At 34.6% G+C, this 18441-nt stretch overlaps 1 long non-coding RNA gene across 1 annotated transcript; it reads left to right on the plus strand.

Moving 5' to 3' along the window:
* The first annotated feature begins 15798 nt into the window (after nucleotides 1-15798).
* LOC140014042 (uncharacterized) lies at nucleotides 15799-16415 on the plus strand. The gene is made up of 2 exons (XR_011820914.1): nucleotides 15799-15936; nucleotides 16200-16415. It is a non-coding gene; the product is annotated as an uncharacterized lncRNA (long non-coding RNA).
* The last annotated feature ends 2026 nt before the right edge of the window (nucleotides 16416-18441 follow it).

An 18441-nucleotide genomic window follows, 5' to 3' on the forward strand; every position in this document is an offset into this window, starting at 1 on the left:
TTATATTTAGTACATATTACTTATTTTTTAAAGGGCTATTTAATTAATGAGATTTTATAATCATGAATATATGTAAAAAAAATAGAATTCATCATCAAGAATTATTCATATTGTAAAAACAATAAATACATATATTATGCTAAATTTGAGACCAACTATGTTAATAGAAGAAATATATGAGAAATTAGTGGTGCGAATAAGTAAAACAAAAAAAGACGAAGAAATAACTTTTTCACTTTTTTATTCTTATAATTCCTAAAACCCTAAAATTGTAATTATTAGATTTAATCATCATCTCATTTCACCCAAAAACCCTCCCTCATTATCACTATTTAAAACTTAAGAGACTACAATAATTCAAACCTATAATTACAGACAAAAAGTGCAAAATTAAAACTATTGACTAATAGTTATTTGATTTTGACCATTAGACATAGTTGAATTTTCGTCAATTGTCCCAAATCTACCAAAAATTTAAAATTTTTGGAAACCACATTTATTTGGATCAAACATTAAGGACTAGTTTGATACATAAGCTAAACATTAGGGACTACAACTGCATTTCACCCTTAAGAAAATGTAGATTTATTTTATTGAAAAAAATCCATACAACTCATTTAATTAATGAGTCATAATATATAACAAATTCTATGGGAAATAAATGACTAATGTAAAAGTCTTTTAAGTCTTGGCTTTTTTGGTACTCTATTCACTTCTGTGTTCTCAACAACTTAATAGGGGCAAAGCTAAAAATTTTGCAAAATTATGTGGATACTAGTGCAATTTTCTGTGGACAGGCAGGCGCCCGCAGTGGATGACAAGGATCTCGTTACATTGCAATCACTTTAACCTAAAGATCTAATAATGGTCATTGATGTGTCCCTGAAATTGCTTCACCAATCCAAGTTGCCAATAGATTTTTCAAATGCTTGAAATGAAAACAGTTAACATTTAAATCTCATTTACAATTATCAAATACTAGTGTGCTATGCAACAAAAAATTGTCATCACAAGTTATCAAGAGGTATTTTTGTTTTCTTTGTTTTTGCTATTATTATTATTGTTATTGTTGTTGTTGTTGTTGTTATTATTATTATTATTATTATTTGGCATTGTTTGAGATTGATTGATAGAAAGCGGACGTCACCTCTTTTGTTATGTCATTTTGCTTATTGATCCACACACACACACACCAACAAATTAAGTTATGATGAGTTAATCCTACAAATAACTCATAGCCTACCAAAAGAGTAATTTAAAAAAATATGTTTAACGTGTTTAGAAAGGTGTAAGAGAAATATCGAGATTATCTTTGTTCTTATTGCAGAATAGAGTAAATCATCTGCGACTACTATAAAAGGGAAAAAATGTTATTAGATAAATCAACAAGGTTAAGTTCTCAGAAACTAGAGGTTTTGAATTCAAAACTTAGTAAATTTGAGTTTTTCAACTGAAATTTTGGTATTCATTCCACCATATGTAGGTTATCAGTAAAAATCAAGTCAACGAACAAGTCAGGACAGACCTCTCAGTTGCGGCTCCTCTCTTTGTCACCTTTCTGCGCTATCTTTTGTTGACTGTGCTATTTTCTCCCTCCAAATAATAACCTAGGTTACCAATATAAAGGCAAAATTTTTTTGCATCAACTTGAGAAGTCCAAAACTTTTGTTCGAGATAAGTTTTTGGACGAAGTACTCTCACGCTTAGATATCAACTTTATGAATAATTCGATCGTGCTTTGCACCTTCAATTCTAACTTTCAACTACACTACACCCTAAACTTCTAGGATCAGAGGCCACATAAGTTTCAGTTTACATTAGTTTGTCCCTGAAGTGTAAATAAGTAGAAGCATGGTGTAAATAAAATTATAAACTGACCATTTGGTCTCAATTGATTTGAACTAGAACTTGTAAAACCCGTGATCTAAACTATTAAATCCATCCAATTTTGGTCCAATCATTAAAAGTATTAAGACAATTAATGAACTTTATGTGTGCCTCTACCACACCTCAGTGGAATGGATGAAAAATTGTTGTGGGAAACTTTTCACTTTATGCCTCAACACTTGGACATATTTCACCTCTTAGTTTTGCTTTTATCTGTTGTCATAAAAATTTTGGATCTACAAATTGTGGATGGCAACGGAGGCGGGGGGGGGGGGGAGAATTTTTTCCCCCTGTTGAGAAACGGGGCGGGGGGCGGGGGAGTGCCCCCGCCCCCCCACCCGTTTGAAATATATATATGTACATAATTATATATATAATGATATTATCAATTATACTACTAATTATATATGTCTATTAATAAAAATTATTAATTATTTATACTAAATTTATTAATACATTTATGTTAAATTCCTAACTACACTTAATACAATAACGCTTTTTTCTACAAAAAAAAACACAATAATAATTTAGTGATTGTATTTGTATCAAAAGTGAAAACTTGATTATTTTAGTTATATTTGTTTTATCATATTAGATTGTATTCAAATAACCTTTGTTTAATTATTTTTATGAGTTTCAATTGTGAAGTTACAATGAATAATAATTTGGTGATGTGTTGATATTTTAGTATTTGATTATTTACTCAAATTTAATTATAATAAAATTTTTTTAGCCCCACGGATGCCCCTGTGGAGGAAGCGGGACGGGGCGGGGAAGCCAGGGACAGGGGACGAAGCGGGGGTGGGGGTTGGGGAAGGTGTTCCCTGCCCCACCCCTGCCCCATTGCAACCCCTATCTACAATAGGCATTGATTGTATAAAATGGGTTAAATTAAGAAAAAAGTTTTAAATTTTGGTCTAACTATAAAATTTAATCAATTTAATTTCAATTTTTTGTATATACATTAAACAACTGGAGAAATATATTATGGATGGTTTTGATTTTCAAAAATAATATTGTAATTACAGTTATTTAGGTGTAACGGAGAGAAAATCCTTTCCAATTAATGGAGAGGAGCCACTATTGGCACAACATATTCAATTAAACCTTGGCTGCTTTATCCAGTACAAAAATTTTTAGTGATGAACCATTGAGCTATTTTTGCTAACTTTGAATCAATCTGTCCGGCAATAATATGAGTTGTTACCGCATCCAATGTATGGAGACTTAGAACCTATGTAATATTTTTGAGTTTATATTTCTTATACTATTAGTGTAAAAAAAATTATATGAAAGGATCTTGACGCATGGCACATGTACAAAAAGAGAATTTAGTGCCTGTTTGATAACATAAAAAAGTGCTGAAACTAAATTCATTCAGACATTCAGATATTGTGGGTGTTTGATAAATAAAAATTCACTTGCTGAACTTATTAAGTGGTGCTGAATTTGTATGTATTTTTTTCAGCACAAGAATCGTAGCTGAATGCTTAATTTGATAAGAATCAAGAGATTTACTTTAACTACTTTATCTTATCTACCAAATATATCCCTGTTTGTTAATTACATTCAAAATCCTTATCTAATTAAACAACCTAATATTCTCTATTCAAAATCCTTATCTAATTAAACAAAACAACCTGATATTCTTTATTCAAAATTTTTTTTAACAATAGTATTTTTTTGCAGTAATTTTCATCCACAAACATTTATATTTTGATATATATATTTTTTTGTGCAAATAAATATTATTTATGTGATGCAGCTTATCCACACACACGTGGCTTTATGACACCATATCGAAATATTAGATATTGGTTGTCTGATTTTCGAAATGCTTCTCGTCCAAAATCAAAAGAAGAGCGCTTTAACCAAGCACATGCAAGATTGAGAAATGTAATTGAACGTGCTTTTGGAGTGTTAAAAGCTCGTTTTCTCATTCTCAAAACGATGAAACCATACCCTTTTCCCACACAAAGAAACATTGTCATTGTATGCATTGCTCTTCATAATCATTGTCACTTTCATACCTAACAATTTTAAGTTAATTAAATCATAGGTTCTATTTCCTTTTTGGATTAAAAGATAGAAGGGTAAAATTGTACAATTTAGCTTATTAAGCATTAAGTTATGAATATTTATCAAACAGTATAAATAGATTCAGCATTAAGATTCAGACATTCATATATCTCTTTTCAGTGCTTAAAATTCAGCAAATTAATTATTTCAGTATTCAGAATTCAGAATTCAGATTCAGTGTTATCAAACGGAGCCTTAATATTTGAATAGAAATCAGGTGTCATGCATCGAGATATTTTGGCACAATAAAAAAAATATGTTACACTTATTGTGCTAGAAAAATTGATTCAATTTTTTTGACATATATTGCTATTTTAAGTAGTCTAAATATCCATGTTGATAGTAAAATAAAGAATTCAAACCATCATGTTATCTCTATGAAAAGATATATTTCTTAAGAATTTTTTTTTTTTGAGTAACACAATGATTGCTACCTTTAAGCACAAAATGTGGTACACAATCATGTTAAAGAGGACATGAAGTAGTACCATAAATGTCTAACAAAGAGAAGATGCGGTGTATTATGTTCCTCCAACTTCTTGGTGGCGTAGCCATTGAGGCCCAGTTTGAAATCAAAAGAGGACAATAATTTTTTTTTTTTTTGTCGACATCCTAGTCTTTTTCCTTTCACTCCAATAACAGTACCCCTTCAAACTATGAGCAATACATTCCCTACGTGAATTAAGTTGATCTTTTTTTTTTTTCTGAAACGATAGGAATATATTGATCAAAACATAACTATACACTTGTAGAGCAACGGCTCCAAGAAACTTTACAAAGGTGTTAGACACCTTGAGGATTGTTCCATTCCTCATCAACATATATGCCTACAGCATAAGTACTCACAGATTTACTTATATTGTCAATTGCTATATCTAAACAAAATGAGCATTTTTGAAACAAAGAGCCTAAGTTGGCGATGTCATCTATCATAGTTGCCAGTCTAATGTCTTTAGTTTTCCTTGACATCAACGATGACAAAAGCTGCTTGTGGGGGATATGAACCTTCAATTCTAGCCAATTCTTTCCTCTAGCCTTAATTAAAGCTAACCTTACTGTCTCAGCTAAGTCCAATATTGAAATGTTTGTACCTTTGTCCCTCATGGCCCAAGCTGTCTTCACTTGTCCCCTGCGATTCTTTGCCACCACTCCCCTTCCCAGCCATCTGGTGTCGTTATCCTCATAGACAGCTATGTGCAAATTGACTTCATTTGCTTCATCTCGTGCTTGAACATCTTCCATAGGTACTCTGGATGTTTCAATATTGCTCATTGGTTCTTGTTTTTCCTTTGCTAACACCTGTTCCTGCCAATCTTTTTGAGCTTTGTGAACAATCTTTGAAGGGTGTTTCTGCTTTGAGTTGTATTGCCATTCATTCCTTGCCTTCCAAATTTGCCAAAGTATGTTGGTTGTTAGCTCAATATGGCTCTGACCTTGTTTCCTTTTTGCTGCTTCCATTACTTCATTCCACCAATAGGAAAAGTTACCAGACTGCGCCAATATCCCATCCCACTGAATTGGTGCCATCTTCCACACCTCCCTAGCTCTCCTGCAGTAAGCAGCATATGCTATATGGTTTCCACTTGTTCGCCACATCCTTTGCAAATTGGATCACCCTTCCCTGTCCTTTTGTAGACCTGGTTGTTCACTGGTAGAATTCCTTTAATGCACTTCCACAAAAAATGTTTCAATTTTCCTTTTACGTTGAGCTTCCATAACTTCTTCCATATGTTGCTGAAATTGCTTGCCACACTTGTTTCCCCTAGAGCTTCTTCTTTGTTTTTCCTTTGTTCACTCCAGTCACACAAAAGTTTATAACCCGACTTCACAGTGTATTGACCAGTTTCACTATGTATCCAATAGTTGCTGTCCTCTCTCCCTGACAAACTAACAGGTATCTGCAGGATCCTTTCAGCATCTTTTTTGTTGAAAGTTGAAAAAATTACGTACCTGTTCCATCGGAAGCCCCTAATCAAATCTTCAACCTTAGACACATCACAATTGGGAGGTTTGTCTGTTTGCACTCTACCATCCTTATTTCCTGGTATCCACCCATCGTTCCAGATGTTTATACTTCTGCCATTTCCCACCTTTCTTCTTGTTCCCTCTTGCACCAGGTCTCTTGAATCCATTAGACTTTGCCACATCCAAGAGGACTGTTTTGGTACTCTGCACTTGAGAATGGATTCATTGTTGAAATATTTCGCCTTCAACACTTTGCTCACTAGTAAGTTGGGGTTGGTCAGGATTCTCCATACTTGTTTCCCCAGAAGAGCTTTATTAAAGCTCTGTAGTTCTTTAAAGCCCAGCCCTCCCCACTTTTTACCTTGAGTCATCTTCTCCCAAGAACACCAGTGTATCTTGTTCTTTTCCTCAGAGTCTCCCCACCAGAATTTTGCCATTATAGAGCTTATCTCTCTGCACAGCTTGTTAGAGAGTTTGAAGCATGACATTGTGTAGACTGGCATGGCCATGGATATAGCTTTAATCATGACTTCCTTCCCTGCTTGACTGAGCATCTTACTTTTCCAGTTGCTTGCTCTATTTCTGATGTTGTCCTTGATAAAACCAAAAATCTGTTCTTTTGATCTAGTAATCACCATCGGAAGTCCGAGGTACTTTCCTTGTGAAGCTGTCTGTATGCTTCCCAGTTGTTGAGTCACCACTGCCTTCTCCTCAGAGTTCATATTTTTACTAAAAAAGACAGAGGACTTTTCCAGATTTATGCTCTGGCCTGATCCCTTCTCATATTGCTTTAATATGGTCATCAGTTCCCTTGCTTGTCCACTGTTAGCTTTACAAAAAATCAGTGAGTCATCCGCGAAAAATAGATGAGTAAGACATGGTCCACCTCTGCTTATTTTCATGCCAAAAAGCTTTCTCCTCTCAGCAGCTTGTCTTAGCAGATTTGAAAAACCTTCAGAGCACAGAAGGAATAAGTATGGTGAAAGTGGATCCCCCTGCCTAATGCCCCTCATAGGAGTAATGTATTCCCTAGGCTGTCCATTGATGTTGAAAGAGAAAGTTACAGTATTCAAGCAGTTCATGATCCATGTTCTCCACATACCACAAAAGCCCATTCTAACCATCACAGCATCCAAAAAGTTCCATTCTACTCTGTCATAGGCTTTAGACATGTCTAGTTTAACTGCCATATACCCATCTTTCCCTTGTCTTTTATTTTTCATGAAATGCAGAAGTTCATGGGACAGAATGACATTATCCAGAATTTGTCTTCCAGGAATAAAAGCAGCCTGATTTTTAATAATACAAAAATTCAGCACAGATTTAAGCCTATTGGCCAGGATTTTGGATATAATTTTATACACTACATTACACAGACTAATAGGCCTATAGTGCTTCATATCAGTGGGGTTCAGAACTTTAGGAATAAGGGAAATCAGAGTATGGTTCATAGACTTAAGCATGTGACCAGAATAAAAGAAAGAGTCTATGGCTTTAACCAGATCAATCTTTACAATTTTCCAAAATTTCTGGAAAAAAAGAGGAGTCATCCCATCTGGACCTGGAGATTTATTAGGATTCATAGCAAACAAAGCAGATTTAATCTCCTCTTCATTAACTGATCTAGTCAAGTTTTCATTCATACTAGGAGTTATTGAGTGTGGCATTCCTTCTAGTATGCTCTGTATCTCTTCACCCCCTGAGCTTGAAAAAAGATTGCTATAATATCCAGCCACTATTCTTCCCAAATCTTTTTCATTCTCAGTCCATGTCCCATCACTGTGTTGAATGTTTAGCATTCTGTTCTGCTTTCTTCTACCCCTCACGCATGCATGAAAATAGCTAGTATTCCTATCTCCCTCTTTTAGCCAATTCACTCTTGCCTTTTGACTCCAGAATAGCTCCTCTTCAGCATAAGCCTCTTGTAACTGCTGTTTTAGAACTTTTTTCCTAGCCTTTTTGTCCTGACAATCAGCACTATCTAACTCACCTAATAGCAGTTTAACATGATTAATCTTCTGCTTAGAGTTACTAATGAAACTATTTCTCCACTTGAGAAGAGCCACTCTACAATTTGCTATCTTTTTTGTCAGCCTAAACATGTTAGAACCTTCAAACCTTTGATTCCATGCTCGTTCCACCACTTGACCTACTCCTTCTCTATGTAACCATCTTTTATCAAAAAAGAACCTTTTCTTTCTTCTCTCTGCCAGTGGATTAGTGTTAACCAATAACATACTATGATCTGATGCATATGTTTCCAAATGGTCACAAGTAGCTCCTTCAAAAGTTTCATACCAAGCTGGACTGCATAATCCTCTATCCAATCTCTGTCTAACCTCCACTTCTTCTTCCCAGTTATTACTCCATGTCCAGGGATTGCCTTTAAAGCCTATGTCTACCAGATCATTAGTTCCTATGAATTCCTTAAAATCCATGAAACTCCCCTCTTCTCTTAGCTTACCACCCCATTTCTCTTCATTTGAAACAATATCATTAAAGTCCCCAGCCAGGAGCCATCTGTCCCCCCATAGTCTCTTTCTTTCCCTAATGACTTGCCACTGGCTCTTTCTGATTCTGCTCTCACAACTAGCATAAATTCCAATTAGCCACCAGTCCTCCTTGCTGTTTGAATCCTTAACATGAGCTTCGATTGTGAAAGCAGTAGTAACTACTCTCATGACATCTATATTTCTGTTCCACATAAGGGTCATACCACCAGCTCTATTCATAGCTTCCACCACTGTCATCTCATCAAATCTGAGGATTGATTTGACTTTTTCCATGTATTTAATCCTATTTTTGGTCTCACTTAAGAAAACTATATTTGGAGAGAAGAGGTTGTTAGCCTCCCTCAGCTGGGGAACTGTCAAGGGGCTCCCCACTCCTTGACAATTCCACACCAGGACCTTCATTTATCTTTGAGGGGCCATGTGTGGCTGGCCCCTACCCCTTCTATGCCTTCCATCCTTACTTCAACTGTTTGGAGATCAACCTTGTTCCTTTTTGTTTCTTGTTCCTCCACTACAACATCTTTCATCTCTTCATCAACCAAAACTATCTTTCTTTTACCTTGACGTCCCCCGCGGTTGCAGTTTCCATCTAGTGCTGGCAGAGCTTTGCTCCCCACACCAGGGGATCTCAGTTGTCTTTTCCCTCTGCTGTACTGCCTTCTTCCTCCTCTTTGCTGTTTCGCTGCAATTTCTGAACCTATTTGCATGGGATTCTGGTCACCCCCTTGTGTCACATCTTCCACTGTTAGAGCCTCCTTCAGCTCCAATGCCACATCAACTAGGCTCATCTCTGATGACTCAGCCTCTGTCTCAACCTGATGTTTTTGGTTCTCATTCTTACATCTATCTTCTCTCCTCGCAGCATTTGTACCACTACCTCCTTCTTCCATAAGAGTAGAATTCAGGGTACTCACATTGATCTTGTTTCCACCATTTACTGGATCACTGTGGTCTTGTTTGTTTTCTCCAGTTATGTCATGATGGGGTCCTCCCACTGCAGTGCTTTTTTCCTTGTCATTCATTCGTGTGTTCCTTTCTTCCTGTAGGGGGTGCCTGTCTGTCCTCTCCTGCCTGTCAACTCCTGAACCTTGCGCTTGTGATTCTTTGTGGTTAACATGTCTAGGAACCAGTTCCCCATTTCTAAAACCCCAATAACTTCTCTCAGGATTATATCCACTCTGTTGTTCCTTCTGTGGGGATGCCTTTCCACCATTTGCTCTTAACCATGGCCCAAACTGATTTTCAGACTTCCCTTTGGTTATAGAGATGAAACACTTACAGTTCCTTTCACTGTGACCAATTAAGCCACATTTATAGCAAAAGTCCGGGCATCGTTCATATTTAAAAGCCAACCATTTGGTGGTTCCATTCATTTTGACAGTTGTTCCCCTCAGCAATGGTTGAGATATGTCAGCTGTCACTAAGATTTTCAAGTGCCTTCCTTCTTTCCCTCCTACTTGGGGAACAATTGCATCTCTGACTTCGTCGAATACCTTACCAATTTTCCTGCCTATCTCCTTTGATATCCAGTGCACTGGTAAATTCCATATCTGCACCCATAGTGGTGCAAGGTTAAAGGCTTCATCATCCTCTTCAACCCCCTCATACCAGTTCCTGAGCACCAGTATCTGATTATCCAAAACCCAAGGTCCTCCATTTAAAATTCTGTCTCTATCCTCCTCACAAGGAATGTAAAACTGAAAGAGATTTGGACCTAATTCCATTATCCTGATATCTTTAGGATAACCCCAGGCAGAGTTCACAAAATTTTTCACCCCAACAAAATTCACTATTTTTTCACCTTTCACTTTCCCTACAAGACTAACTTGACATTCTTTAATACCCAGGTGTATATCTCCCAAGTCCAAATCAGCGCCTCCCAACTCTTTCTCTGAAAGATCAAATTTTTCCATTATATCCACTAGTTGTTCGGCCATTGAGATACTAGATAATACTACGAGGGAATACCACACTCAACAGACCTCTAATATGAGGTAAAACTAAGAACAGAAAACACACAAGCTAGCCGGCTACAACACAAAACTAAGAGCAGAAAAACACACAAGCTAGCCGGCTACACCACAAAGCAGAAAAAAACAGAGAAAAGACAAGAAGGGATAACCATAAAGTTAAGAATCAAGAACCAGAAAAAGACAGCTTAGGCAGTCAAGTAACATGTCAAAACTCTTACTGAGTAGAAATGGCACTTTTCAAACTTGTTCAACTGCTACAACTCTGCTGTGATAGCTCCTGGAATTACCACAGACCCTATTCTTGTCTCAGCTGGGTTCGTACAGAAGAGGGCTCCAACCCAGATGGTCTTGCTTAGTTGGAATTGACCCTTGTTTGGCAGAAAAACCGTCTACATACCAGCATCTTTAGTGTGCATGCCCGCAGTAAAGACGATTTGGTCTTGATTGAGGTTTGGATTTCAGTTACAATGTTGAAAAGTTAGGGATTTTGAAAGTTTCAAAGTTCCAAGGATGTTCAGCGGTGAGGAACTCTCAGAAGAGAGAGGGCACTCTTACCGAGAGAGAAAGAAACTCTCACAAAGGAGGACATGAATTAAGTTGATCATCTATTAGATTTTTTGTTTTCCATTTTTTGGTTTTTTTTTTGTTTTTTGTATTGCAATAGGATATCAATTAACCTTCAAATTAAATGGATTTTGTTTAGAATTGCTTTAGGTATCTAGTAAATTTATCAACGTAGATATTAGAAAGGTACTTTAAAACTTTGTTATTGGAATTCAATTTAATAGCAACGAGAAGAAGAAAGAAGAAAATATTTTTCAAAATACCGTCATTGCAATTCTCAATTGTATGATTATTTAATTTTATCTTCACAGACTAATGCTATTACAATCCCTAATTACAACTATTTAAAACTTACGTCCACTCAAGATGATCAAATTAATTTATATATAGTATCTATGTTAGTTGATCGATAATCAATTACAATACAGAAAACAAAACAATTTTTGACTTAATTTACATATAATATTGCTCATATCTTGAGGGGCACTTCTAATTGAGTACTTAATACCATAATAACTAGAAATATGTCTAGAACTCGTAACCAAAAGTAGAAAAGTATAACAGTTTATTTATTTGAAAGTTTATGGTTCATGAAAACATATGCATATAAATTTAGAAAATACAATGCCTGCCAGAAACATAATAATCTTAAAAAAAATGTGTAGTATAGCATTAATATATTATATATTAATAGCATAAAAGTACAAATCATCACAGAATTGATTTAACTTTTTGGATAGGAGTTAAAAAGAGTAATATAATTGATATGAATTTGCAAAATTGATGCTTTGAACTCCAAATTATCATGGCATTTCTTAGTTTATATGATATGAACTAAATCCACAAGATTCTATTTATAATTGTACAAACACTAGTGATGCTACAAAGATTGAGATCAAATTCATTAATGTGGATCATCGAACCATAGAATCATAATTAGAACAGGAAAGGAAAAGGAAAGGAAAATAAAAATTAAAAAAAATAAGAAATAAAAACACCTAACCACATGTCACTTTTTTGTTTATTTCTTAGTTTTAGTGTACTTAATTTTCTGTTTTTTATTTATATTTTTTATGACTCTTTCTTCTTTTTGGTATTTGGGACAAATTAAGATTTATTACAATTTAATAGGCCAAAACGTAGTTTTTAAAATCATCTCTTCTCTTTCCAAAGGAAAAAGAAAAGAAGAAAAAACAAAAAAGTAGTTGTGAAAGGGTAAACTTGTCAATTTATTAGTTTTTATTTGACTTTTCAATATTGACCATTAATTTTAATGAAAAATACTAATGATGATATTTTAGTCCAAACTATGAAAGAGTTATATATTAGTTTCTAAACTATAGAAAATCATGAGGTTAAACGTCAAACCACACGAGCGTGAAAGGTAATTTACCCTAATTTACCCTAATAAATTAGGGAAGGCAAAGTTGAAAAAGTCTCCAAATTTAAGATGAGAACACAACCATCCTCGATACCTTAAAAACAATACATACAATTAACTATTGGCTCAATATATTCAATTAAACCTCAGCCGCTTTATCCAGTACAAAAATTTTTAGCGAAGAATCATTGAGCTATTTTTCCTAATTTTGAATCATTCTGTCCAGCAATAATACGGTCTGTTACTGCAGGCATTCTGTGGAGTCTCATAACTTATACAATACTTTTTTTGAGTTTATCTTTCCTACACTGTTAAGTGTAAAAATTTTTCATATGAGTAGACCTAGACGCATGGCTTGAAAATTTAATATTTGAATAGAAATCAGCTTTCATGCATCTGAATCTTTTAGTGCAATAAAAAAATATTTTACACTTACTGTGCTAGAAAAATATATCCAATTTTTTTGTGGCAAATATTGTAATTTAAGGAGCCTAAATATCCACGTAGAGAGTAAAATAAAAAATTCAAACCGTCACAGTTTCTCTGAGAAATGATATTTTTTTTAGGAATATATATATATATATATATTTTTTTTCTTTTTGGTTTTGAGTGAATATATGTGGATGATTGCCACCTTTGAGCATAATATGTAGCATTGCAATCATGTTAAAAGGGGACATGAACTAATACCATAAATCTCTAACAAAGACAAGGTGTAATGTATTTTCATCTTCGTCATCCACTGTCCTTTTTTTTTGGTTGAAACGGCATTGTACGTCATCCACTATCCTTGATCTTTTGATCTATCCTGATCATCCACATTCTGTTCCTCCGACTTTTGTGGTGGGGTAGCCATTTGGGCCCTGTTTGCAATCACAGGGGGACAATGATGTTTTCTTTTGTTGGTATCCTAGTCCATTTCCTTTCACTCCTAGAACAGTACCCACTTATCAAATCAATTTTTTTTTTCGGAAAAACTTATCAAATCAGCTTTGTGAACAGAAAACTTGATCCTTTAAAGAGCCTTATCTTTGATGGACACTGGCTTATGATTGAACGTGTTACATATAGTAACTTGATTGATTCATGATAAGTGTGCATTTTGATTGTTTTAAGTGTGTTTGATTACTTAATTTTGGTATGTTTTATTCATTTTTATAAGTAATGAACCAGGTTTAGGGAAAGTATGCATTTTGTGGTCCAAGTATAACAAATTGTATTTCTATTCAATTGGTTAAACATCATGTTTTTGTAGATTTCAATGATTCAGTCATAAATGGAATGAATGGAGGAGATATTTGGATGAGTGTTTGATGATTAGAAGTGATTTAAAGAGAATATGAAATTTAATACATTCATAAGAGGAAATGCAATCAAGTATAAAAGAAAGAGAGTTTGATAGTTTTGACACCTGTTAGTATTTCGGTTATATCTCGAGTTACAGGCATGAATTGAGATGATTTTTGAGGCATTTTGAAACTAACACATAGCTCTACTATTCTTATGAAGACTTAAAAACCTAATTCATGATTTTCCTAGTCAAAATGTCGACATACAGTTGGCTATTTCTGTTGTCGAAAGCTGAAACAAAGTTTTGATCAATCAAAGGCATTTCGGTTATTTCTTAGACTACATAACTCCAAATTAGATGATTCTTAAAGCATTGGAAAGTTAACTCAAAGGACTATAACTTTCACGTTTTGCAAAAAAGTTAGTTCAACCTTCATCATCAAACAAATAGTAGTGCAAATTGGTGTAAAAATAGAGTAAAGTTGAATATTGACCAGAAGTGAGAAAACCTACAAAAGAGGCAACACGTGGGGTAATACGCGACCTCACGCTGGCGTTTTCAGAAGTCACGTATTCTTCAATTGCAGCTACAACTTGCTCATTAATTTGTTCCGCATTCACACAACTTTTTCAGCTATTTCCCAATTCAAAATTTCAGTTGTAGCTGTAAAGAAAAGTGTAAAGATTTCAAGAAATGACTTTTGGTGATTTCAAGAGATAAAATTGCTAACTAGAAATGACTCACTTTGAGTCTGGATAAATAGGGCCTTTGTTGAGCTTTTTTTGTAACTTTGGAAGGTTAGAAACACTACCAAAATGTAGTCTTAACTAGTTTTTTTTAGTTCATTAATATAGTATAGTTAGTGTAGTTTATCCATCTTGTACTTATAACTAGATTTGGATGAAACATTGAGGAGCAAAGATGGAGAGTTGGAACTCATGTGACAAGGGTAACCTCTCTCCTATCACTTTCTCTTTTGCATTTGATTTTATGTTTAGTTATAATACAAGTTTGGGTTTTATCATGTTTTGCTAAACTTTATACCTAAAGTTATGGATGAACTTTTTATGTATTTTGAACAAGTTGTTTATCACTTTTGCTTATTTAATCATGATTAACTGACTATTAATTATGATAATTTTAATGTGTTAAGTTTGCAATAAGAATTAGCATTTAACACTGGTTCAAAAAAGTGCTAAACCTAGAGAGTACACTCACGAGAGTAGAGGTGCACCTTTGTGACTTTAGTGGTTTGTTTCATGTAATTTCATACAAGAAATAAACTTGTAGTTAATTTCATAACCACGAGAGTAGGTATGTCTTAATTACAAGTATAATTGATTCATTACAAGAGTAGGTTTCACATATATTAAGAATTACACCATAACTAATCAAGATAATAACATTCAATTAATCGATAATTTCACTTGCAAGAATAGTAAAGAATTCCATAACCATAAAAAAATGTATGTTTAGGTGAAGGTATATAATTCACATTTCGGTTGAAGCTATTACAGTTTGTGATTTCCCTTGGTATTTTGCTTTATATGAAAAGATTATGTGGTTTAACAAGATATATTGAAACCACAAAGATTTTTATGTGGAAAACAATTTTATTTCAAATATTATTTTATTTGCATCGTAAACAAGTTTTTCAATCAATGTTTTAACTTCTCAAATATTTTTTATCTCACGCATATCATTTCACAAAAAGTGATATAGTAATTATTTTAAAGGAAAAATCATTCAAAACGTCCCTTACATTTTGCCAAATGAATTTTTTCATTTTTCACTTTTAAAATATTAACTTCATTTCCCTTGCAAATTCAAGTCAGTAAAATTTGGTTCTAACCTAAGTTTCCAATCATTTTTAGCCTGAAATCAATGTGTGACCCACATGTAGTCATATCTTTACTATACTAAAAGTGAGAGTTCGGATTGCTACAGTGAAAATGGGCGTTATACCGTGATTTGTGTGAGCTTGAGGGACGTTTTGGTCTTTTGCTGATGGGTGGCAGTGGTTTTTCTGGAATTTGCATTAACTCTATAGGGTGTTTGTTGGTTGTATGATATTTGGGCAGCTTGGGGACACGTTGATACAGACAAGGCTCGGTGAATCGGTGGACACTCCTTGCATTGCCTTCTCTCTCTCTCTTTCTTCCTTGCTCTCATTTTCAATCATTGCTCTCTTCTAATTATCCCTCTCTCCCCTGCTCTTCCAAATACCGAACCAACTTCTCCCCTTCACTTGCTTACACCTTGCGGCACAAATCAAGAATCAAGGTAAATATCTCTCATCTCCTAGACACCATCCCTCCTTCCTCCAGGCTCCAGCCCACCGCCCTTGCAGCCCCTTACTATGTGTATTACCAGCTTTTGTTTCATGAGATTGGGTTGGACTTGGTTTTTGGAGCTTAATCCCCTTCCTCTTCATTGCTTACATAAAATTGTGTCTTTTTTTTTTACAATCAAATTGTTTATGTTTTTTTGTGGATTTTATTTGAGTAGGTTTCCGTTAATCAATTTGTACTTTTTTTTATAAACAGTAAATTCTCGACAAGTTGAAACATGCTGACGAAAGGCAAATGGAAGGAAGGGACTCACTTTGGTATCTTTGAACAGGTTTATATCAATCAGTTTGCGTTACAATTGTCAAAGGTTAAAGGAATTTAGCTTCTTAGATTCCAGTTAAGAAGAAAGACTTTTGGGTAGTGGACGTCGATTTTAGTGCTGAACCACTATAAATTTTCTTTTTTATTTTACTGCATCTTATTTATAGTTTGTTTCTATTAACTTATCTACTTTTAGCTTTATAATTGTTTGGTTGAGTTGGGACAGGTTAATCCGTCCGAAGAATTACTAATTTACTATCATTGGCATATCAATCTATTTCCCTTTAGGTTGGCCTATGTGGGAGAACAATACACACACAAACAATTTATTTCTTTTTTTTTTGGGTGTCACTCAAACCCCCCTGAGGGACAAAACTATCCTGTAATATGCTAACAATTTATATACTCTTTTGGGCAAAAATATTCCATACCAATGAACCACTGAAATGGTGTCACTCAAGCAATGAAAGTAGGAAGAAAGGAAAGATGAACTGGAATTGTTCGTTCTGCAACTTCGGTTCAAATAATCCAATATGTGGCGACTGCAGAGAGAGTGCAAGAAGAATGTGTTGGATAAATGGCTACAACAATGTTAACACTATCTGCTTGAGTCGTGCGTAGCACTATCCTAAGAAACTATTTCATGAAATTGAAATGTTTACCCAAGATTAAACAAGCCTTCTTCTAAATATTGCGAACAAGAAAGACAAGCTTTCTTCTTGTTGCAAACTAGAAGGACCAGAACTAACAAATTAAAACCAGCAGATATATATAAAAAAAAAAGAAGATGAGAACAGAATTATCAGGAAGATATCAACTAACAAAAAATAAAAGAGAGAGAGAGAGAGAGAGAGAGAGAACAACTATCAAAAGATATCAACTGAAACTGCTGGGGTGATTTTCTGAGGAGGGAATGGATCCTATTTATAGATTTCAGAATGAGGTGCAACCCTTCTCACTTCCAATGTGGGACAAAGACTGCAACTTTTCTCACTTCTCAATGTGGGACAGAGAAAACAATACTTCTCATTTTTCGATGTGAGTAAAGAATATTTTTGAAATACTATATATTTTACAACAATCTCCCTCCTATTTCAAAAAAATTCTTTGGATAAAGGAAGAATTTTAAAAGTACTCTGCTGGATTTGGTTGAAATGTAATTAGGTTGGTGTCTTTTGGACTATGAACCAAACATAGATTGATAAAACATGATCTACAGAATTATTGGTGAAATATAAATTTCTATGAACCAATAACTCTTGATGTATGACAAAGATTTTATCAATCACATTGCAACCCATAATTTGTTGTTAACGCGATTTTGCGCTTTTAGGCCGTGCGCCTGCCTGGTTATTTCATGAGAGCTCTAAAGATTTGACCAATAAATCTTATAAGAACGGCCCCACTTCATTCTCATATAGGTGAATTCATCAAGTGTGTATTGCTTTAACTACACCTCCCTAATGGGATATGAATTCATTAAGAGTTTTAACTCATCCTCACAATTACTCAAAGCACTTATCTCTGGAGGGATTTAAATTGAAGTGCTTTACCATCAATATTGACTTGCTATTACCCATATGAACCTACTTCATGGAATCACCAATCACATAGGTTGGGTTATCATCTCTATTGACAACTTGTTGGTCGAAGTCCCATTTCTTTTGTAGTTTGAAGAATCAATTTTCTTCCTACGGGTTTAGTCAGAGGATCGGCCAAATTCAACTCTGACTTTACATAATCAATGGAAATAATTCCATCTCTAAGCAGCTGCTTTACGACATCATGTCTCAATCTCATGTGTCTACTTTTACAATTATAAGATTTATTTTTTGCAATAGCAATTGCCGCTTGACAATCACAGTGTATAGACACAGGAGGCAACAATTCCTTAATAGGAGGAATATTGGCTAAGAAATTTCTTAACCAATCTGCCTCAGAGCCAGTCAACTCCAAAGCTATGAACTCCGATTCCATAGTTGACCGAGCAATAATTGTCTGTCTGGCTGACTTCCATGCTACTGCACCACCACCAAGGGTGAACACATAACCACTAGTGAATTTTGTATCATTTGAATCAAAGATCCAATTAGCATCACTGTAACCCTCTAATACAGTGGGAAATCCACTATACAGGATACCAAAATTCATAGTACCTCTCAAATATTTCATTAGT

This window comes from Coffea arabica, chromosome 9c, assembly GCF_036785885.1.
Source record: "Coffea arabica cultivar ET-39 chromosome 9c, Coffea Arabica ET-39 HiFi, whole genome shotgun sequence".
NCBI classification, from domain to species: Eukaryota; Viridiplantae; Streptophyta; class Magnoliopsida; order Gentianales; family Rubiaceae; genus Coffea; species Coffea arabica.